General features: G+C 39.5%; 1 protein-coding gene across 4 annotated transcripts in view; it reads right to left on the bottom strand.

Annotated features, from left to right (window-relative positions):
• The window catches only part of ESR2 (estrogen receptor 2), a 68,971-nt gene extending 60,384 nt beyond the window's left edge, over positions 1-8,587 (bottom strand). For 2 of the 4 annotated variants that reach the window (XM_058293299.1, XM_058293301.1), the window contains exon 1: positions 8,387-8,587. The gene's annotated coding sequence lies outside the window, so the exon portion shown is untranslated. Of the gene's footprint in view, positions 1-7,412; positions 7,594-8,386 lie in introns of those variants that run through there. The other 2 variants (XM_058293298.2, XM_058293300.2) reach the window with 2 other exon arrangements.
• Positions 8,588-25,004: the final 16,417 nt, after the last annotated feature.

Genomic DNA, 25,004 nt, shown 5'->3' with positions numbered 1-25,004 from the left:
CTCCAAAAGGTCCAAGGATCTTACACTCCAGAAGGTCTCTGGTGCTACCTAAAGCAGACACAGAAGAACGCACAGCAAATGGACACAGAGAGCAAAGCGGTGGTGGGGTGGGGGATGGATGGATTGATAAATAAATAAATAAATAAATAAATAAAAGAAACAAGGGAGATGGACAGATACAGCAAGTGAAAAACAACAAGTGGGTGGGGAGAAATAAATAAAATCTTTCTAAAAGTTAATGTGCATTAATGCTAACTTTCTTATACAGAGTACTGCTCAATGTAAACATATATTGAAAAAAGAGCAAAGCCAACATTCTCAATCATCAAATGAAGATTAAATTATGTTCACAAAATTATGAAGCAGGAAAGCAGTGAATAAGAATTCAGACAAGAGCCCTCAAATTTACTCAGTTGAAGAAAAAATTAATTAAATGGTTTAAGCAAAAAAATATTCTTTGAACATTTTTATCAATTAAGATTTTACTGAATAGCATGTTGCTTCACAAACATATTTAGGGAAGCAGATTTGGCCCAATGGATGATAATAGGGTGCCCACCTACCACATGGGAGGTCCGAGGCTCAAACCCCGGGCCTCCTTGACCCATGTGGAGCTGGTCCCCCGTGCAGTGCTGATGCACACAAGGAGTGCCCTACCATGCAGGGGTGTCCCCCGCGTAGCGGAGCCCCACGCACAAAGAATGCGCCCCATAAGGAGAGCCGCCCAGCGTGAAAAAAGTGCAGCCTGCCCAGGAGTGGCGCCGCACACACGGAGAGCTGACGCAACAAAAAGAGACACAGATTCTGGGTACCACTGACAAGAATACAGGCAGACACAGAAGAACACACAGCAAATGGACACAAAGAGCAGACAACTGGAGGGGGGAAGGGAAGAGAAATAAAAATATATATATATACATATATAATATATATATATAGCATATTAGCATAAGAAGTTCAACAAAACCAAACACAGCAAACTATCAGAAAACCAATTATCTTTTCCTTTCATTAGGCCTCTTTAAAACATAAAGCAAGTACTGACACAAAGTTATGAATAGTCACATGGAAATTCATGAACTTGAAACAACGCTTCCCATTTATACAATTGGAATTGTGAACATAAAATCTAAAGAGAATATGACATCCCTCTCACAAGGCAGAGAATCAATTCAATCACTCATTTTCACCTGCAACTGAAATATTAATTCTCGGCCCAGCAACACTAAAATGACCTGTCAAATTCACACCACCAAACAATAAATGCCACGATTCATCCAGGCAATAAATCAGGTGCCACAGCTACTTTGCTTAGAAAATCAGAGTTCACATGTATACAGTAACCAACTTCTCAAGGAGTTCCATAGCACAATAATAATTAATGTTAGGAAACAGTGACTAAAAGGCTTTGCTATTTTTGGGTCAGATATCTTTCAGATGTATTGAAGATTCCAGCGACAAATATTTTTCAGTGGTATCTTGGATAATTAGTGACTTGGAAGTCAATGCTTTTCTCTGAAGCAAAGCTCCAACAATGAACGTAAATCACTCTAGGATTCCTGAGAGATAGCAAACAGGTAGTAGAAAGAGAGTCTTTTCCACTAGAGGCCTATGAAAGTGAATAAACAAATCTATTCTGGTTATTATTTGAGTAGTTCTACTCTGAAACAGAAGTATAAACCAAATGAAGGAAAGAATCCCAAAAAATATCACATTTCTTCCACAGTACCAGGCAAGATTGTCCCAAAGACATTCATTTTAGCACCCAGCATTGCTTCAGGGAAGAGTATCTAGTACAGTGGGAAAAAACAATGGCTACAGAGGTTAATTGTTGGGCCTAGTAGGCATGGAGTTTCACCTGGCCAACAAAAGAATATGGACCCAGACATCCTGATTCTAAGAATTAATCACTTCCCTGCATGTCAATTTTCTTTAATTAGTCACCATAGCTTTTAGATGGCCCATATCCTTCATGGCTAACAGGTCTTGCCTTTGGCCCCAAAATTTCCCTCTCGCACAGCTCTACCCTGGTACCCAGTACATCTGTGCTTGGCCCTCTCAGGTCACATCTGCACACTCAGCAAGGAAGCTTTTTGTACACACATCATTATACATGGTGTTCTAACATACTGGCTGGAAACACATTATGGCTGTTAAACAGAAAGAAAAAAAATAGTTCATAAAAATATCCAAATATTGACAGTGATTCTGTGGTGAAGATAAACACTGGCACCAAAAATAGCAGAAAGACACTCGAAAAAGAATAGAGCGGTTTTATCAAAGTAGCTATTCAAATCTAGTTAAAGAACAAGAAGGCAGCCACCACCAAGCCTGCCTTTATGTATATTTTGGCCCAGGGGACAGAGCAGAACACTGGGTGCTTGCCCCAGCTCTGCTTAATGCCAGGTGATCTTAGATAAATCACATAAACTCCCCTTAGCTTCCATATCTTCGGTAGAAATGGATACCTAATATAGGCTGTGTTTCTCTCCCAGTGCTTTGAGGATCAAACAAAATGATGTATATGAAAGTGTTCTGGAAGCTATTTATTACATATCCAAGAGGATGAAGTCAATCTATGGGCATACCACTGGAGAAGGGTTGGGCAGAATTTCCAGTCAATTTACATTAAAACATAATGGCTAACCTGAAGATTTTTGCCTCCTAATTTTACCCTCTTAACTTATGTTGGACAAACCATCACCAATGGTCCAACTAGATGGCCTGAAACCTTAGCTGGGCTGCCACCTGTCAACCGCCGCATGGAGCCGGAAAGACAAATCCTCCTGACACAGTGTTCTCAAGCCTGCAGCCATGGGGCACCTGGATAGCTCATCCCCATTCTTCTTCCACCTGCCCACATCATTGCCCCCAAACATTCAACAAAATTACTGAGATCGGTGTGTCCCACTGTGAGAAAACCTGTCGTAAGTCCACATCCACAATTCCCAAACTAGAAGGGATTTTGTGGAAAAGGTAAAAAATATTTCTTAAGCATTAAGCATCCTTGACGGGTGAACGTGGCTGTTTGGCAATCATTAGCTTTAAAGAGATCTTTTGCAAAGCAAAATATCAAGGCCCTCAGTTAATTTAATATTAATTAGGAATAAATAAAACCAACCCCAAATCACCATAAAAGCAATCATTAGTGATGGACTGCAACTTTTAAAACATGTACATGTGTCTTCCAAAATGAGAACAGTGTATATTCTAGACTGTTCCTTCCCCTAGTGGCCCAGTGGAACTTATTAAATTGGAATTCTGATGGCTTGGGTAGGATAGAAGGAAGTCTCAGCTCTAAGATTATCATGCTCTAAGACAGGGTGTGGGGAGAGTTTTGTGTCTCCTCTTCCACCAGCAAGTCTCTGCTCCTTTCCAATACCAACAACAGTCATAGAGGATACTCTACTCTTAGGAAACTGGACCATATTCAGATTTTCATTTCAGTCAGGGAGGTGGAGAGTTCTGGGTGAAGAGATTCAAAAGGACATGACCAGTCAAGAAGCTAAACCCAATACACCCAACTCTTCTTCCAGTCCTGAATTTGACAGTGCAACCCAGAACATTTACCAATGATGTTGCAGGAATTCTTTGAGGAAACATAAGCAGGTTTGGTGATCTCTCTTTCCAAGTGAGTCACACTCTCCTGCCCTCTCCAGTATACTCACACAAAGATTCCATGCTTAAAAGCCCTTAATTTTCAAGAGCTGTACACAGTTCCGGCTGGAATGCCAACTATCCAGTTTGCCGGTGCCACATAAACTTGCCACTTTGCATATCCTAGTTACTAACACTGTGGTTCTTGGAAAGGCAAGCTGTATTTTTAAGCTGGCTCTTGCTTTTTCATAGCATAAAGGAAAAAGGAAAAAAGACATCAATCTCACATATTTTTATTAGCATTGTCTAGCAATAACAAGCCCTTACTTGAGTGTTTACTCTATCGAACAATGTATCAAACAGCAAAGAACATTAGTTTACAAAAGATTTTGTATCTATGTCCTGCAGCAAAATCTAGATTTGAAAGCCTGAGCACAGAAACGAAAAAGCCCTTATATCTGCAGCTAAATTGGGCACAGTCCATAGCCCCTACCAAAGTTATTATTTTAACTTAAGCAGTCATAATCACTCCTTATTTTCAATGTCTCCAAGTTTTCATTTTCAATCCCTCTTTTGCTCCTCACTATTTGACAATGTGTACTTTCAGATAGCTTTCTTAATCCCAAATAAAATAAAAATATATTTTAAATGCCAAGATTAAAAGCAACAATACATTATTCTGTTAATATTATATAAGTAACGAGGGACTAGAGTAGACTTATTGTTATTCTGCTACATACTTACTCTAGCAATGGAAGAACTTTTATCTTTGATGTGGAGGCAGTGGCCACCAGAGGTTCTGAGGGGAGGGAGATGGAAAAACAGGTGTAATACGGGGGCATTTTTGGGACATTGGAATTGTACCGAATGACATTGCAATGACAGATACAGGCCATTATATATTTTGTCATAACTTACAAAATTGTGCAGAACAGAGTGTAAACTATAATGTAAACTATAATCCACACTTAGTGGCAATGCTCCAATATGTGTTCATCAATTGAAACAAATATACCACATTTATGAAGGATGTTGTTAATGCTGGAAAGTGTGGGAGGGGTAGGGAGTGAGGCATATGGGAATTCCCTATACTTTTTATGTAAAATTTATGTAATCTAAAGTATTTTTTAATGTATTAAAAATAAAATTAAAAAGAAAGACATTTCCATCCATCACTATATATATATATATATATATGTAACAAATATTACTAAATGGTCTTGTATTTCAGTTTGGGAGAGCTAATGATAGACATTCATACCAAACGCTTAAACAGCAATGGAATCCAAATTTGCTAAAAATTATATCTATTAGCCCAATATGAATTTAACACTTAGTCCAAGCTTTTGGTTTCATATTTGCAAAACAGCTTTGTCTCTATCTCAATTTTTCCCAAAGTATGCAGGATTCAAACAAAAACACTACAACTTCACCTCAGCCCCACAACAAGGGGGGAAACTAAAGTTTTGTTTTTGATAAAAAAAAGAAGGAAGACAAGTATTTCTCAGTAAAAATGTGCTAACGGACAAAACTATAAAACCAGCCTACAGATCAGTGATTTGCAGGACTCGAGGATATGCAAAGACAGCAAAGAAACACAAGCAGACTTTTGGGGGTGATGGAGTTGCTCTGTCTTGATGGTGGCAGTTATATGACCCTTCCATCTGTCAGAATTCACAGACTGGTACACCTATGGATTTTACTACGCATAAATTATACTGCAAGAAACCTAGCTTTTTAAAAAATGCTGTTATCTCTAAAACAGTGAGCTAAGCAGTGACTGTTAAAGTCCAACATTTAAGCTTACGATTCTGAAAGATTCTATTTTTCTGACAAATTTTCATAACTTTTTCTCAAGTGATTCTGTGGAGCCATATTACTGAAGGTGTGTGGAAAAATAATGGCAGAAAAAATAGAATCTAACTAACCATGACAACTGATCTGGACTCTTCAAAGATGTCAGTGTATGAAAGACAAAAGAAGCGGAAGGATTATTCTAGATTAAAGAAGACCTGACAACTAAGTGCAATGAGTGATCTTGGACCGGAACATGGAAGAAGGAAGAAAACAGCTATAATGACAGTAATTTTGAATATAGGCTATATATTAGATAATATTATTGTATCAATGTTACATTCATTGAGAACTATCATTAAATTCCCTAGGGAGCTTTAAAAAAACTAACAGAATAAAATAAAGTAAAATAAAATTAAAAATTTATCAGTAAGTGATTCAAGTTCAGCCTTTTGTATTTTGTATAATTACATAATTATATTTATTTATAGCATATTATATAAAATAACTCAAAGCAACTAAAATAACCACAAGATATATTTTGAATCATTACCTGTTACTTACAACTTTACAGAAAATTGCAGTCTTCACCTTAAAAATGGACATATCAATATCTATTAAATACTAATTGTGTTGGGAGCAGGTGTAGCTCAGTGGTTGAGTACCTGCTTCCCAGGTACAAGGTCCCAGATTCAATTATCGGTACCTCCTAAAAAAAAAAACTAACTATATTTAAGGGTTGAGTTTACTATTAAATTTTATCTTTTCCATATCATAACAAAATTTTGTGAAATGTGTTCTTAATTGATGTCAGAGACTTAAATTTCTTGAGCAAGTCTTAACTGTTACAGGAGACTGGCTGCGTTTGAAATAATACTTTTCTAATAATGCAACAACAGCAAGAATGCCTGCAAGTAAAATGGAATCCTAAGGCTTATGCTGTAACATCCATTGATGAACAGATCCTTAACATTTTCTCTCTTCTAGACAGTATGTAGAAACAGATTTTCTTCACGAAAAAACAGGAGTCAAAGAACAAGTATGTCACGTTCTTTTCATAGTCACACTACATTTACTTTTTTACAAAACAATACAAACCTTTCCTGTTATAGGTTCACTTTTAAAATAAACTTTCCACACATATAATAAACAGCCACTTTGAGTTTAAAAACTCAAAGTTCAAAAACGTATAACAAAAGTAAATTTTTCTAATAAAATTCCCAAGTAAATATTAGGAATATGATAGTATAAAAAAAAAAAAGGCAAAATCTTTCCTCAAGGTATTGTATACCACACACCATAGCACAAAACTACTTTTCAAAACTCTAGGAATAAGAGCACTATTAAAATTGAGTCAACCTTACTTTCCTAGAGAGAAATCCACTTAAAACCAAAGGTTTACTTTTCACAAAAATAATATTCACTTGACTTAATTTCATGCTTCCACCATGAATCACACACCTAGGATAACTCAAGGAGTTAAGGGTGCAGCAGTTGAGTCCTCTTCAGCAAAACAGACCAGACAGTAATCTTGCCCAGTCCACCCAGAGAAGAAGTAAATCTGGTCTCTGATAGACTAAAGAAGTGCCAGTGAATACATAAAAAAAAAAAACAAAAAAAAAAAAAAAACTGGTCATATGCTTAACATGTGGTTCATCTTCCCAGACCACAAAACTTTAGCATGAAGCTCTGTGTTCAACTTTCCCATTGTTATTATTTCACCCACTGCCCAGAAAAACATAGAGAGAAAAACCAGAGGATTTTTCTCTTTTAAAAAGACATTTACATTGGCACACTCACCCTGGGGCATACAGGCACAAACTAATTAAACAAGTTAACTGGCGCGAGTCCTGAATGAAAACATTCTGTCAGAGCCTGAAATTTCTAGTAGTTTTCAAGACAATCGGATTTTTGGGGGTGGGGGGTCTATTACTGTTCTCAACATTACTGGTTTCCCACGGCAGGATTTCAAACAGAAAATCAAACAATTAAATTACAGCTTGAGCGCAGGGACCACCTACCCTACAGGCAAGCACGGCTCTTCCCTGCTCCAAAACGCCGACACGTGATTTTCCCCGAGCAACGCCCGGCACCCAGGGCTCGCGGCCACCGCCTGCGCAGCGTGGCCCAGCGCCGCGCGGCAGCCCGGGACGCCGCGCTACCTGCGGCCCCCGCCAGGCCCTGCGCAGGCCGCTCCCTCCCGGGCGCTGGGCGCCGCCTCGCCCCGCCGCGCAAGTTCCAACACGCGGTAGCCGCAGCCGCCCGGCTCGCAGCGGCCCCGCGGCAGGGGCGGAGTGTGCGTCCAAAACTCCAGCAGCCTGAGACTGCCAAGACCACGAACGACGCAACGACGCGCATCTTCTCCCTTTTAAAGGCCGGGGGCGGGAGGTGGGGGGAGTGAGGGGGGGGAGGCGGGAATGGTTATCTCGTGAGCCCACGTGATCAGAGAGCCCGGAGCAAGGTGATCTGAGGGGGACCCCCCGGGTCGCCGCCTCAGGATCCAGAGCCACCCGGGCGAAGGGGGGAAGCCCCAGGGCAGGGGCTCGAGCCCTCAAGCCGCTTCACAGTCACCCGGCAGGGCTGGGAAAGCCGCGAAGGCGCAGCCCCGCCCCCGAGTCTCGGGTTGCGGAGATCTGGGGTGAGGCCCGAGAATGCGCTTTTCTAACCACTTCCGTATTGATGCTGAAGCTGATGCGGCCGATCTGACAGCCACACTTTGGGGATCACGACCCTAGACCCTGACCTTCGTGGGCCTGAGAGGGCTGGATGCTCCGGTGTCGTTAAATACACACGTCTGACTTTTTAAGACTTCTAGTGATGAAACTAGAGCTCTGGATTAGCCACGTTCCCTGACGCTAACGTAACCTTGGGCTCCCGGAGAGGCCAAGCAACTCGGCCAGAGACAGGTGGAGGGCGTGGGCTCTCAACTCTCAGGTGCTGACTGGGAAGGCCTTCGCGTTAGCCCAAAGGCCTGGAGAAGTGTCCTCAAACTCACCCACTGGAAGGCAGCACCAAGAGCAAAATCTCTGCCTGAAATGCCACGGCTTCTCTCCTCTCTCCAGGCGCTTCGGTTCAGCTCAATCTGCAGATGAGCGTCCACGGCGCCCCCTGGTGGCAGCTTCAATTCCCCCAGCTCTACAGAGTCCGCTCTCCTCACTGTCTCGCCCGCCTGGGCAGGAACCCCATAGTGTGGAGACTGCGAGCACAGATTTAGAAGCAACTGATGAGTGGGAGAGAGTGTAAAGTACAATGTAAACAATAATCCATGCTTAGTGGCAATGTTCCAGAAGGTCTCCAAAATGTGTTTAGTAATTGCACTGAATACCACACTAATGAAAGTGTTGCCAGTGTGGGAAAATGGGGGAGGTGCGGGGTGTGGGGCATATGAGAATCCCCTATATATTCTATGTAACATTTATGTAATCTAATTATCTTTTAAAAATAAAAAAGTTATAAAATAAAAGAAGCAACTGACCTTTTTGCGGTCGGTGGTGGCAGAAGGCAATAGGAAAGCAGCAGCTGTCCCACAGGCCATTGCGAGACTTTGAGTGTCACATCTATGCCTTCTTAGTCATCAAACACAGGCATAAGGGACATGGCTCTTGATATGGTTACGTGCCAGGACTCTAATATGAGAAGACAAGAGGGCATTTGGAGGGAAGCTTTTACAGTGTCAGCTTCAAGTGTTTGGAGTTTAGTGAAAAATAGTCTAGAGGCACCATGGTATGCTCTGGTTTTAGAAGAGTGAGGTCCACAGATGGTGGACAGGATACAGATATGGGGAACCACCTACTTTATAAACTAGAACCAGTGGTTATCAAAGGTCTCTACAGACTTCCTCAGTCCAATTTTCATTAAAGCCTGGACTCCTGGTTTCTCTCAACTTCTAAGGCAGTTTCCTGAGGTAGATGTTAGTTTGAACAGGAGAGTGTGTAGCTGGTGAGGTCCACCCCCTGAAGAACTGTAGAGGACAAGATGTTTATTGTTGCCAATCTCAGCTGCCCTATTCTCTCTCCTAGTGTTTCTGTCAGGTTCCCAATACACGTATGCTCGTTTTTTGTTTTGTTTTTTTTTAACAATTTAAGGTGAAAATTTAATATGATAGTTGAAAAAAATTCCATCTGGTAGTATTTCCATCTGGGGGGAGGGAGTGGGGGGAAAGGAGGGGAAAACATATTTAATAAATAAATAAAATAAAATTCCTTCTTAAAAAAAAAAGTCTTGTATTTACTGAGCATCTTTCCAGTCCAAGCTTGCGCAGGTTACATCATTTTTATTTCATTTAATCTTCATACCCTTCCTGTGACAAATATACTGTCCCTATTTTACAGATAAAGAAACAACATTCAGAGAGATGAAGTTTCTTTTGTAAAGGCAACGAGGTGCATGTGGCAGAACAAAAATTCCAACCCAATTTTGTCTACCCTTTTTCCAGGGTACCCTGACATTTTTCTTATTTATTTTGTAAACTGAGGCATGTCTACCCTGTAGTGTATGGATATTGCTGAATGAAATTTTGCCAAGTTTTCCTCTAGCCATGACCACCTGTGGGCATATTTACATAATTCTGTTACTTACTAACATGTGTTTGACTGGAGCCCTCTTAAGGTGTCCAAGGGCATGAGCAAGGTGGATCTAACCTGATGTCTGGGTGCCCAGACCACAGGACAAGTTTACTCTGACCTGAAGTTTAAGTGAACCACCTAAGCAACCAGCACGGGCAGCCAAGTCATAATAAGTCACCCACTCATCAGATTGCATTTTCTTAGTCTTGGTCTTTGACATTTACAAACATGTAGGTAAAATAACTTTGTGTCCTATCTACTGCTACTTGAAGGGACTCAAACTCAACACAGATCTCTTGCATTTCTTGTGTTTCTAATTTTCTATCCTCTTAAAACCAAACAACATGAAGAATATACACTCCTCTCCTCACCCACATCACCCCAACCTCCACCCACCTCTGAATGAAGGAATTCTCTCTTGAGCTAGAAAAGAAACTAGACCCTAGAGGCCACTGGCATGTACATGAATACCCCTCATTGAGAAAGAAAATGTTAAAGAAATGTTAGAAGTGTTGGCAAATCGTAATATGCAATTTCACAAATTACTCAATGCAATTCTGGAAATGTAGCTTCCTTACCTCTGCTGGTACAGAATAAGATAATGTTAATAACAGGTCAGACAGTGTAATATTCCCAGAAATGAAGTAAAAAAGGAGATGGGCTCTAAGCAGGCATGGTTTAAGAGGCCACAGAGTCTAATAAGACTGTCTGATTCCATATAGTTTAGTATTGAAGAAAATCGACAAGTTTTTTCTATTTCTTCTTATAAATGTATCTGACATATTCAAGTTCTTCATTGACATCATGGAAAGTTACTAGAAATGTCTCATAATGTCCTTTAGATCCACATCATCTAAATCTCCAGTAGTGCACATTGTATAAATGATTTTTATTAAAATATCCAAGTCCCCTCTCAATTCAGAAGTGGAGCGGACATTGCCAACCCAGGGTCTGCAGGATGGAGGAATAAAATATGGATTAGTGTGGGTTTACTGGTATTCTACTATAGAATTATTGTGACTCTAGCAAAGGAAGAAATTGTATCATTGATGTGGAGACGTTGCCATGGGAGTAACTGAGGGCAGGGAGAGGGAAGAAGAGGTGTGATATGGGGGCATTTTTGGGACTTGGAGTTGTCCTGAATGATATTGTAAGGACAGATGCATATCTGTCATATCTGCCATAACCAGCTGAACAGACTGGGAGAGAGTGTAAACTACAACATAAACTATAATCCATGCTATGTAGCCATGCTTCAAAATGTATTCATCAAATGCAATGAATGTGCCACACTGATGAAAGAGGTTGTTGCTGTGGGAGTGGGGGGTGGGGAGTGGGGTATATGGGAACCTCTTATATATTTTTTTTTAAATTTATCCCCCTCCCCATTGTCTACTCTCTGTGTCCATTCACTGTGTGTTCTTCTGTGTCCATTTGCTTTCTTGTCAGCAGCACTAGGAATCTGTGTCTCTTTTTGTTACGTCATCTTGCTGCATTAGCTCTCTGTGTGTGCAGCTCCACTCCTGGGCAGGTTGTACTTTTTCCGCATGGGGCGGCTCTCCTTATGGGGCACACTCCTTGTGCGTGGGGCTCCCCTACGTGGTGAACACCCCTGCGTGGCACAGCACTCCTTGCACGTATCAGCACTGCCTGTGGGCCAGCTCACCACATGGGTCAGGAGGCCCTGGGTTTGAACCCTGGACCTCCCATGTGGTAAGCGGACGCTCTATCAGTTGAGCCAAATCCGCTTCCCTATTTTTTAATGTAACATTATGTGTGATCTACATCTTTAAAAAAAAGATAATAGCTGGCCCATGCGCAGTGCTGATGCGCGCAAGGAGTGCCGTGCCACACAGGGGTGTCCCCCGCGTAGGGGAGCCCCACGCGCAAGGAGTGCACCCATAAGGAGAGCCGCCCAGCGCAAAGGAGGGAGCAGCCTGCCGAGGAATGGCGCCGCCCACACTTCCCGTGCCGCTGACGACAACAGAAGCGGACAAAGAAACAAGACGCAGCAAAAAGACACAGAAAACAGACAACCGGGGGAGGGAAGGGGAATTAAAATAAATAAAAATAAATCTTTAAAAAAAATAAATGAATAAAATAAAATAAAAAAAAGATAATAAAAAATAATAAAATAAATAAACTTAAAAATAGACCTGATCTTTTGTGCACAGAGAGGTGTTTCTTTCTATGTTGTTGCTTGATTCGATGAGCCTAACCACAGAAAGGAATTGTTTTCTTCTCCATTATTCAACCCCCTCCTTTGTTGGTAATTACAGCCAGAAAAAGAACTTCTCCAAGTAATTCATACAGCTTTTGAAGACTCTCTAGTGCTGTCCCGTATACCAAGATCCCTGCATTCCACCTCCCACTCTTTTCTTTTTACAACTCCACATACAATATTCTTTCTGTTCACACAGTTTGCTAGCTAACCTCTCCGTGAGGGGTCTGTCCATGTTCAGGCCAGGTTGTGTCTTCAACCTGCTCCAACGTATTCTACCATCCACCACCTATAACTAAGAGAATAGCTGCCTTTTAATGACATTGGCTTTTACAGTTAACAAAGTCCTTGGATAACCACATGATGCTTCGTTTAAACACCAACTCTGTGAGGCTGGGGTTATCCCCATTTTGCAGTTGGGAAACTTGAGTTCTCCAGGTTCTTACTCACAGGAACACAGGTTATCTGATTTTCTGTAGATCCATGCCTGTCTCCCCTCAGGTGACTTATTTCCTACCTTCCTAATCTTGGGTCTTGGAATGTCCCCATTCTTTCACTGCTAGTATTTCATAGACTATCCCAACCTGCCCAGCCCTTCCTTACACATCCCACCTCAACCAACCCCACACCATTGTCTAAAATACCGTCCAAGGGAGAAAATTCTTGACAGGCTTCTTAGCTTCTTTAGTTCCATGCACCTAAAAATATTTTTGGCCCTACAATACATTTGTCCTTTTGTAATAAGTGAGACTGATCTTACCCAAGTGTATTTATCTCCTTATGAGAATGCCCCTTAATGCTTTAAGGGGCATTGTACCTGAGGCACAAGGAAATATAAGCATATTTGCTCTCACATGATGGTGGAGATGGTTGTTGGTGGTGAAAATGATGAGGATGAGGATGAAATATCTACCATTCAATCAGCAATTTCTTGTAAATCCTTTGCCTGCATTATCTCATTTAAACCTCAAAACAATCTTACAAGGTAGATTCTATTTATATTCCCATTTTATATATGAGAAGATTGAGTCTTAGAGAGGTTAAGTCACTTGCCCAACATCACACAGCTAGTAAGTAGCAGACAGTTCAGACCAGATCCATTTGGCTCCCCAGGCCAGTCTCTGAAATGCTGATCTCCCTAAGGCTTTCTACTCTAGTTGAGGAGAGAAGAAAAATGCATAAGAAATGACCTACACTACTGTGACAACTGGCAAGTGACAAATGAAATGGAGATTGAGAGGTTTGTGGACATTCAGAGGATAAGAAGTTACTTCCCTGTGTGCTTGGGTACTTCTTGGAGTTATTTACTGTAACTCCCAGAGCACCTTACCTGAGCTGACCGAATTTCAGACACCGAGGTCTATGATTATCCCTGGGACCTCGTGTGAATTCTAAAGTCCCCATGCCCAGCCTTGCATCCTTTCCTCAGAGTCCATCATTCATCCACTCTGGCGCTGTGGAACCTGCATCCAGAGCACCTATAGTCTGGACACTAAGACTCCATGTGCTCTGCCTTTCAACCTTACCTTGAGGTTGGAGGGAAAGTACAGGACTTCTAGAGGCAGGATGGACAACACAAGTGCACCAGAACCAGCAGCTTCGAAGAGCCTGCAGTGGGGATGGAGCCCAGACTTGGGGTCAGCCCAACCACTTGCCCACTGTGTGTCCTTGAACACTTTCTTAACCTCTTTGATCTTTATAAAAGGTAAATAATGCAAGAATCTTGCCTATAGTATTGTGAGGATTCAAATAAATTAATTATAAAGTGCCTGTGACATTAAAAATTCTCAAAGAAGAGTAACTTTAAAACAACTAGCTTTCCTTGGGGAAAAGGGTCTCATAGATGTAAGGAAGTCTTGGCCTACAGGAGGACAAGGAGCAGGTTTCCTGATTAGGGATGTGTGGGCTCGGAAAGCGGAGGCAGCAGAGGAATACCCTGCATGGACGTAGCCTGGAAACTGAGTCAGAGAAAGATCCCCCTAGCATCTGATCCAGTTGTAAGAGAAATTTACACGTTCTTGGATCAGAAAGATCACCTGGCTCACTTGTTTAAAATACAGATTCCCAGGTTTCATCCTTTCCCACCCCCTCCAGCAGGTTCTCAACTATTCTCAGGTCTGGGGTGCAGGGTTCAGCTCAATTTGAGTAGTATCTTTCCCTCTGGGGAAGTATGTAAACACTATAAATCAAGTCTTTCTTTTTTGTTGTTGTTTTTTGTCAGGTTTTTTTTGTTGTGGTGGTTTTGTTTCTTCTTCTAGTCGTCTAATCCCATAGTTTTTCTTTTCCTTCAGTTTCTTTTAATTTTTTTTTTAAATTAGAGACATTGTAGGTTTACAGGGAAATCATGCCTAAAATAGTTTCCATATACCACCCTATTATCACACCTTGCATTAGAGTGGTGTATTTGTTACAATTCATGAAAGGAAACTTTTATAATTGTATTCAAAATATGTGTGTGTGTGTGTATACATATATATATATATATATATTTTTTTTTTGAGAAGCACTTTAGCTGCAGGAGCTCAGAAACATGTTTTCCACAACATACTTGGTAATTTTTTTTTTTTTAAGATTTATTTTTTCTTTATTTCTCTCCCCTTTCCCCCTCCCCATTATCTGCTCTCTGTGTCCATTTGCTGTGCGTTCTGTATCCACTTGCATTCTTGTCAGCAGCACTAGGAATCTGTATCTCTTTTTGCTGCATCATCGTCACACGTCAGCTCTCCATGTGTGAGGCACCACTCCTGGGTGGGCTGTGCTTTTTTTGCACGGGGCAGCTCTCCTTGCAGGGTGCACCCCTTGCACGTGGGGCTCCCCGACACAGGGGACACCCCTGTATGGCACAGCATTCCTTGTGCGCATCAGCACTGCACGGGGGTCAGCTCACCACACAGGTCAGGAGGTCCTGCGTTTGAACCCTGGACCTCCTATATGGTAGGCAGATGCTCTATCATTGAGCCAAATCTGCTTCCCCCTACTGGGTAATTTTAAGATCAGGGAAGTTTGGGGAATACTGTTTTAAGGTTTTAAATGTGCTTATACATCTACTATACAATTGAATCTACGCTGTGCTAAGAGGCAGGGCAGGTCTCTCTTCCCATTTTACAGGAAAAGTAAAGCTTAACAAGGCTCAGTGGTGTGCAGGAGCTGTTTGCACTGGCTCTGAGAGCCAGTTGTTAAATATTCAGGGAATTTGCAATCCAGTTATTAAATGGCCATGCTGGCCAGAGAGAAGCTAAAGGGTACAAAGGTCTGTTTTCTTTGAAATAGTACAGGGCATTGATTGAACACTTCTCAACTGTTCTCTGGTTCTATGGCTCAATTTGAACCCATAGAAGGCTTTCTCGTTAAGGAAATTTGTAAACATTAGAAATCAGTTTTTTGGGGTTTTTTTGAGAGCCAGTTTACCAGGACACCACCGAGCAAAAATAAGTAATTTGATTTCCTGTTAATAATACAGCCCAAGTCCAGATGCTTTCGCCTGCATCTATTCTCCTTTATTGTCCCTGGAAGTTCCAGTCCTGTATAGATTTATTAAGGGCTTTAATTCTATAACGGGACAATGGCTTTAGAGTTGGTTCAGATTTTCTAGTCCAGAGAATGTGTTGACTTTACCTGACAAGGCCACAACTCCCTCTAGTGGGTGGAAAGGAAAACGACAAGCCGAATTTGTTTTAAATCAAAAAGCTTTGAATGATTTTTCTGTATATTATGTGTGATACGTGTAATGTGTTAAAAGAGTATATAGTAGCTTGTTCAGCTAATTTCTAAGAGCAGCACAAAAGTTTCCTTCAATATTTCATTAATTTAATATGTATCATTCACTTACTACGTATCAGATGTTGAGGTACAAAGATGAATAAAAACAAATACATAAGTAAGCCCATGTAACTGTAAAAAAGAATGAGAAAACCTGCCACAATTATGCTTATATGGAAAGATTGCCAAAATACATTACGGGGAAAATAGCAGGGCACAGGGCAATAGGAATAATATGTTACAATTTACAAAAGAAGAAGAAAACATATATTCTTATAAAATATCTCCAGAAAAAAACACCCAAAAAACTATTAACTTGGTTTCCTTTCTAGGAGGGGAACAGGGCATCTGGAAAATAGGGACAGAGAGAGTTTACACTGTACTCCTTTTTTTTTAAAATTTGAACCAAGTGAAGGTATTTTCTATTCAAAAGATAAACACTGAAAATTAATAAGACAAAGGTGAATGAGGTAGGACCAGCATTCATTTCCCCGGAGTCTAGAGGAGGCCATACACACAGAGACACAGTGCAGCGTGACCAGTGTCATGACAGACTCCTGTGTGCTACCGAGCGCGCGGAGCAGACACCTGCTCCAACCCTGGTGAGGTCAAGAGGAAGAAAGACAAGCTGGCAAAGAAGAGGGAAAAACGAGCAGGTGCAAAGGAACAGAGAGGAAACCTTGCCCACCACTGACCACACAAGGAGCAAATACAAAGTGTGTTTTATATAACAAATATATTTAGCTAATATATCTTTGAAATGACAAAACTGAAAAGTTTATGTAAAACTATGGTTTACTAGGACTGAAAACAAAGTACCAAAGATGATTGAATTATATTATTATTGTGCATGTCAGCGTGTTCCGTTGATGGACAAATAATAATAACGTAAAAACATACATAATTCACAATTACTCCATAAAATTAAATCTTTGTTTCAAAAATTCACCAATTATTTTGTTATAATTGAATTTTCATATAATTATGATCTGTTATCTAAAGGATTAAATATAAATGTAATTTTTCCAAAAGGATTAAAAAATATGAAAACATTTTTTATCAAAAAAGTAAAGTGCTAAAATAGAAAGGTTAAATTTTTTTAACATGTTTGCAGAAGTTGTTTTTCTTTAAAATATTAAGAGCTGTTTATGCAAATTAAAAGGCAAAATACAAGTCATAATTCATGAAGATTTTATTTAATGATTGATTTTTTAAAGATACTTAGATTATATAAATGTTGCATAAAAAACATAGAGGATTGCCAAATGCCCCGCTCCCCACATCTCCCACACTATCCCACATTAAAAATATCCCTCATAAGTATGGTACATTCATTATAATTGATGAACAAATTTTGGAGCATTGCCACTAAGCATGGATTACAGTTTATATTATAGTTCATACTCTCTTCCATCCAATTCTGTAGATTATGGCAAGATACATAATGGCCTGTATCTGTCATTGCAATGTCATTCAGGACAATTTCCATGTCCAAAAATGCCTCTGTATTACATCTGTTTTTCCCTCTCCCTGCCCTCAGAACCTCCAGTGACCACTGCCTCCACATCAATGATATTTCTTTTTTTTTTTTTTAAGATTTATTTATTTAATTCCCCCCCTCCCCCGGTTATCTGTTCTCTGTGTCTATTTGCTGCGTCTTGTTTCTTTGTCCGCTTCTGTTGTCGTCAGCGGCACAGGAAGTGTGGGCGGCGCCATTCCTGGGCAGGCTGCACTTTCTTTCGCGCTGGGCGGCTCTCCTTATGGGGTACACTCCTTGCATGTGGGGCGCCCCTACGTGGGGGACACCCCTGCATGGCAGGGCACTCCTTGCGCACATCAGCACTGCGCATGGGCCAGCTCCACACGGGTCAAGGAGACCCGGGGTTTGAACCACGGACCTCCCATGTGGTAGACGGACGCCCTAACCACTGGGCCAAGTCCGCTTCCCATTGATATTTCTTCCATTATTAGAATCACAATAAGTCTATAGTAGAAAACCAGTAAATCTACTTTATTTTTTTTTAAAGATTTATTTTTTATTTATCTCTCCCCTTCCCCCCCCACCCCCAGTTGTCTGCTCTCTGTGTCCATTCGCTGTGTGTTCTTCTGTGACCGCTTCTATCCTTATCAGCGGCACCGGGAATCTGTGTTTCTTTTTGTTGCGTCATCTTGTTGTGTCAGCTCTCCATGTGTGCAGCACCCTTCTTGGGCAGGCTGCACTTCCTTTCACGCTGGACGGTTCTTCTTACAGGGCGCACTCCTTGCATGTGGGGCTCCCCTATGCGGGGGACACCCCCGTGTGGCACGGCACTCCTTGCGCGCATCAGCACTGCACATGGGCCAGCTGCACACAGGTCAAGGAGGCCCGGAGTTTGAACTGCGGACCTCCCATGTGGTAGGCGGATGCCCTATCCATTGGGCCAAGTCTGCTTCCCCCAGTAAGTCTACTTTAGTCCAAAGTTTGTTCACCAATTCTGAGGACTCTGGAACAGTGATGTCCACTCCACCAATATCAAGATTTTAAATAAAAATTATTTGAAATTAAATTTTATTCACTACATTTTTTAAAAAAATTAATTATATTGTGTTAAATATTTTATAAAAGTAAAATTAATCACATTTCTGGCATTTAATATTCACCTGGTTGATACAGTGAAGAATCATGCATGTTATGTCTTGACCTACATATATGCAAATTTAAGAGTTAATATGAAGAGCTTACTTTTGCAGAATGTTACTGGCCTGCTATGTGCAACTGTTGCAATACTCTGCTAATTCCTGAGTAGCTCCAGATCCATGCTGCGGAACAGGAAGAAAGCAAGAAAATGGGGACTACTGGGAAAAGACGCTTTATTAAGGAAGAAACAATGTGCATTTTAGTTCTCAGAGAAGAATTAGACAAGTTAATCTGTCTTTTTCAAATCTGTTCTGTCCTTCAAAGTAGTGTCCATCTCTGCCATCAACAGCAGCACAGTCCACAAGCCTTGGTGGGATTTGGACACAGCTGGAATTTGTTTCAAGGACATGGGGCATAGAAAAAGACAAATAAAAGGTTCTTCTATTCTCAGTTTATTGAGACTTCTTGTCAAGAAGGAAGGGTGGATTTTGTCAAATTATTTTTGTGGTCCTGCTGAGATGATGATAATATGTGGTTTTGGCTTTTTTCTTTTTTAAGTTTGTTATTGTGAATTACATTCTTTAGTTTTTTAATGTCAAACCTATTTTGCATTCCTGGGATAAACCCCACTTGGGCATAATGTATTCTCCTTTTTTATATACTGTTAGGTTTGATTTGCTAAAATTTTCTTGAGAACTTTTGCATCTGTGTTTCTGAAGACTTGATTGGTAGTTTTCTCTTCTTGGGGTCTTCAGGTTTTGGTATCAAGGTAATGCTGTCATCCTAGAATGAGTAGGGAAGTATTGTGCTCTTTTCCCCCAACCCCCATCTCAATTTTCTGAAAGAGATTGTGTAAAACTGGTAAAATTTCTCCTTAAACATTTGGTAGAATTCACCACTGAAACCATCTGGGTCTGGGACTTTCTTTGGGGAAGGTTTTTAAGTATAAATTAAATTTACTTAATAGGTATACAGCTTTTCAGGTTATCTTTCTTCTTACATAACTTTTGGTAGTTTGTATCTTTCACGAGATTTGTCCATTTCATATAAGTTATTGACTTTACTGGTATAAAATTGATCATAATATTCCTTTATTATTCTTTTACTATCTGTAGAATCTGTCTGACATCATCTTTTTCATTTTTATATCAATTTTATTGTTCTTTGCAAAGAACCAGTTTTTCAGTTCATTGATTTTCTGTTTTCTATTGTATAAATTTCTGCTCTAATCTTTACTATTTCCTTTCTTCGATTTGTTTTGTGTTTCTCTAGCTCTTCTTTTTCTGTTATCTTAAGGTAGAAGTTGTGGTCATTGATTTGAGATTTTTTTCCTAAATAGGCATTTTAGTGTTATAAATTTCCCTCTAAGTCCTGTTTCAGTGGCATTCTACAAATTTTGATATCTCATGTGTTCATATCAGACTGTTCAGAGAACTTTCTAATTTCTCTTTGGTGTCTTTTTTGACCAATGGGTTTAGTTTCCAAACATTTAGAAAATTTCCAGTTATCTTCTGTTATTGATTAGATATATTTCTATTGATTTCTAAATTAATTCAATTGTGGTGAGAGAACATATTTTGTATGACTTGAATGATTTTAAGTTTATTGAGGAAAATAGTATGGTCTATTTTGTTTAATGTCCTCTGCATACTTGTAAAGAATGAATATTACACTGTTGAGTGAAATGTTCCAGAAATATCAGTTAGATCATGTACAAATATTTGATAACTTCGGTTGAAAATGTTTTTCAGGTCTTCTAAATACTTTCTTCTACATGGTCTACCAATTTTTGAGAAAGAGATATTAAAGTCCCCAGGTATAATTATGGATTTGTTTATTTCTCCTTATGGAATAATCAATTCTTGTTTTATATATTTTGAAGTTCTGTTTGTTTGGTACATAAATTTTAAGGATTGTTATGTACTCTTTATGAAATGACCCACTCATATTATGAAATGGTCTTTTTTACTCCTGGTAATATTCTTTGCTCTGAAATCTACTTTGTCTAACAGCAATATACTTCTTCCAGCTTTCTATTTGATAAGTATTAACATGATATATCTTTCCCATCCTTTTACTTTAATCTATTTGTGCTTTTATATTTAAAGTACTTTTCTTGTAGCCAGTTTTTTTATATATAAGTTGACAATTTCCAGTTTAAATTGAGGGTTTAGACCATTTACATTTAATGTGATCATTGATATGTATCTTAGTTTGCCAGGGCTACTATGACAAATACCATAATTTGGTTGGTTTAAACAACAGGAATTTATTGTCCCATACTTTTGGAGGCTAGCAGTACAAACTGAAGGTATCTTCAGACCATGCTTTCTCTCAGCTTGATCACTGTCACTTGGTGATATCTGTCTCCACTTCCAGTTTCTACTTCTGTGTCCAATTGCCTTTGTTTACAAGGATTTCAGCCATATTGTATTAAGGCCCACCCTCATTCAGTTTGGGCACACCTTAACTAAAAATATCTTCAAAGGCCCTATTTAAAAAGAGTTCATACCCACATTCTGACTCACCTTAGCTAATAAAATATTCAAAGATCATATTTATAAATGGGCTCATACTCACAGAACCAGGAGTTAGGACATAAACATGTCTTTTGCAGAGGATATTATTCAATCCCCAGCAACATGGCTGGGTTTAAATCTACCACTTGCTATTTAATTTTTGTCATGTTTGTGAAATATTTTTATTTTTCCTTTTTTCCTATGTTCTTTTGGATTAATTGAGTACTTTAAATGATTCCATTTTATCTCCTTAGTTGATTTAACAGTTATAACTCTGCTTTCTTATTTTAATGGTTGCATTAGCATTTACAATATACATCTTTAACTTAACAGTCTACATTCAAGTAACATTACATCACTTAGAGTACTAGAGCCTTTCAATAGTATACTATTATTTCTCTCTCTACTCCCACCCCAGCCTTAGTGCTATTGTTGTTACACTCTTTGCTTCTACACACAGTATAAACTTTACACTACACTACATTTTGATTGTTTTATGGTTTGTTAAAAATTCAATTATCTTTTGAAGCAATTTAAATAATAAGAAAAATATTTTATATATTTATACATATAGTTACCATTTCTGTTGTGCAGGTTTATGTACAGATTTCCATCTGGTATCATTTCCTTCTGTCTGAAAAAACTTAAGTTTCTTAGAGTGTAGATAATCAATTACTTTTAGAGTGTAGTTGGTTAATTTTTCAGCCTTTATATGTCTGAAAACCTTTTATTTTACCTTCACTTTACAAAGATATGTTCACTGTGTAAAAAATGCTAGGCTGACAGATTTTTTTTTTTTTTTTTGGTACTTTAAAGATACTGCTCCATTGTCTTCTCAATTGCATTGTATTTGATGAGAAATCTGTTGTCATCCTTATCTTTTTTTTTTTTTTTAAAGATTTATTTATTTATTCAATTTCCCCCCCTCCCCTGGTTGTCTGTTCTTGGTGTCTATTTGCTGCGTCTTGTTGCTTTGTCCGCTTCTGTTGTCGTCAGCAGCACGGGAAGTGTGGGCGGCGCCATTCCTGGGCAGGCTGCTCTTTCTTTTCACGCTGGGCGGCTCTCCTCACGGGGCGCACTCCTTGCACGTGGGGCTCCCCCACGCGGGGGACACCCTTGCGTGGCACGGCACTCCTTGCGCGCATCAGCGCTGCGCATGGCCAGCTCCACACGGGTCAAGGAGGCCCGGGGTTTGAACCGCGGACCTCCCATGTGGTAGACGGACGCCCTAACCACTGGGCCAAAGTCCGTTTCCCTGTCATCCTTATCTTAATCCCTCTGTTCATAATGTTCGTTTTTTTCTAGCTGCTTTTAAGAGTTTCTTTTTATCTCTGAGTATCAGAATTCAACTGGAGAATGAGAACCAGTAAGAGGAATATATGACAAGTTTTACTACAAAGAATTGGCTTACGCAATTGTGGGACCAGCTAGGTGGGCTTGAAATTCACAGGCAGGTCATCAGGAAGGACACTCTGGAGTTCTCATGCATGGGCACAGGCACAGGCTGAGGTTATATTCCACAGGCAGAATTTCCTCTTCAGGGAAACCTCAGCTCTGCTCTTAAAATCTTTCAACTGATTTAATCAGGCCAACCCAGGTTATCCAAAATAATCTCTTTTACTGAAATCACATCCTAAAAATACCTTCATAGCATCACCTAGGTTAATGTTTGATTGAGTACTGGTGACTGTAACCTAGCTAAGTTCATACCTCAAAAAGACCATCACAGAATACCCCTTGTCAACTTGGTGCTTACGACCATCTCCTTAAACCATACATAATCTCCAAATAAAGATAATAACGAAGTCCTAATATGACACAAATATCATGCATACAACCAAAATCACACTGATTTCATTATAATACTCTTTTGTGTAGTTTTCTTCCTGTTTCTTGTCTTTAGGGTTTGTTAAGCTTCTTGGATTCAACCACCATGTCTTAAAAAAATTACAAATTTACTAAATTGCTCGAAGTTGTCCCACATTTCACTAATGCTTTGTTGGTTTTTTTTTTTTCATTTTTTCTGTTTCATTTTGATTAGTCTCTTTTGCTGCATCATGTGGTTCACTCATTAATCCCTCTGCATTATCTAACCTGTAGTTAGTCTTATCCAGTGTATTTTTCATCTCAGAAATTATGATTCTCATCTCCAGAAGTTTAATTAGGGTCTTTTTTGTATCTTCCATGTCTCTCCTCATTATATTCTATTTTTGCTTCAGTGTTTTGCACATATGGGATACATTGTAATTGTTTTAATATTCTCATATGCTAGTTCTACCATTGGTGGCAGTTCCGGGTTGGTTTCAATTTATTTTGCTCCACGGTATGGGTCATATTTTCCTGTTCTTTGCTTGTCTCATTACTTCTGATTGGATGCCTCACATTATGAATAATACCATGTTGGGTGTTAGATATGTTTGTATTCCTAAAAATAACTTTGAACTTTGTTCTAGGATTAATTTAAATTACTTGGAAAGAGTTTTAACCCTTTGGATCTTGCATTGAAGTCTTGCTATATGGGGCCAACACAGCATTTACTTAAGGTTAATCATACTCACTATGAAGAAAAGCCCTTATGAGTACTTTTCCCAGTGTCCTGTGAATTATGAGATTATGAGAACTTCCCAGAAAGAATAGTGGGAGCAGGCACTCTTCCCCAGCTCTGTGAACTCACCAGACACTGTTCCCTCTATTCTTTCAGGTTATTCTTTCCTTTGGCCTTGGGTAGTTTCCTTACATATCTGCCTGATTGGTATTTGGCTGAATACTCAAATGGGGCCCTCTGCAAATTTTCAGAGTACAGCTCTTTACTCTATGGTATTCTTCCCTGCACTCTCTAGCCACTTCGGTATCCCCAGACTCTCAGCTCCATCTTCTCAACTCAGGATTCCACTGATATTTGCCTGGGTTACCCTTCTCATTGTGGCCTGGAAACCCTGCAGGCAATAAATGGGGTAATCATGAGGTTCACCCTGTTTGTTTCCTGTGTTTCTGTCATTGTCTTTTGTAGCCTAATTTCCAATGTCTAGAAAAGTTTCCATTTATTTTGTACTGTTTTAGATGAAAGTGTAAATTATATTTTTATTATTCCATCTTGGAAAGAAGCAGAGCCTGAACTGATTTTTTTCCCAATTGGATTTTGATGAAAAGCAGAATTACAGAGCATTACAAAGAATAACAGCTACTGTTTTAAGAATTAGCTAAAATAAGGACTAACCTACTAAGTATATCCCCAAAATTGTGTTTAATTAAAAACTGATATATAATGAGATTTCAATCAGCAAATTTAAGAAATTCATATCAGATTTTAAATCCAAATTTTTTAAGTTTTATAGAGTTTTATCTCTACTTATACATATCTTACAGCAGTTATGATAAGTTTATGAGAAAAACAGAGATGCCTAGTTATAGCTGAAATTTCAATGGAATGTCCCAGAAAACTTTCAACCTATTAACTATACACAATCCAAGGACATTTACAAATTTTCCATTTAGAGAATCAAGTCTCAGTGTTGCAAATCAGATTTGTTTTGTTAGTTTTGAAAATCTTTTGTCTGAAATGATATTTTGCCATGTCTTAGTAGGTGGTATCACCTGCCTCTGGATCACTTGATGTCCTCCTCCAGAAGGAGATCTAGAATTAGAGAAGCCAGGAGAGTATGGAGGAACTTCCCCTGTTGAGCTGTTTTGGGAAAGGAAACATCTTCAAGTGGACAGTCCCTGGTTGATTTTCACATACATATTCAATCATAGTCCCATTTATCACTTTTGTTCATGGCACTTCACAATATAATTAGTATTTGCACCTTACTATTTTGGTATCACTATTTACAATAGTTACAGTCATCTTCAGTTGCTATTTAATTCACAGTGTCCCACACCTGTAATTAGTATACTAATTACATAAGACATTTAAAGCATTTATTATATTA

Source organism: Dasypus novemcinctus, chromosome 3 (genome assembly GCF_030445035.2).
Source record: "Dasypus novemcinctus isolate mDasNov1 chromosome 3, mDasNov1.1.hap2, whole genome shotgun sequence".
NCBI classification, from domain to species: Eukaryota; Metazoa; Chordata; class Mammalia; order Cingulata; family Dasypodidae; genus Dasypus; species Dasypus novemcinctus.
The sequence above is the reverse complement of the archived record's forward strand: the minus strand, read 5'-3'. Positions and strand labels throughout refer to the sequence as shown.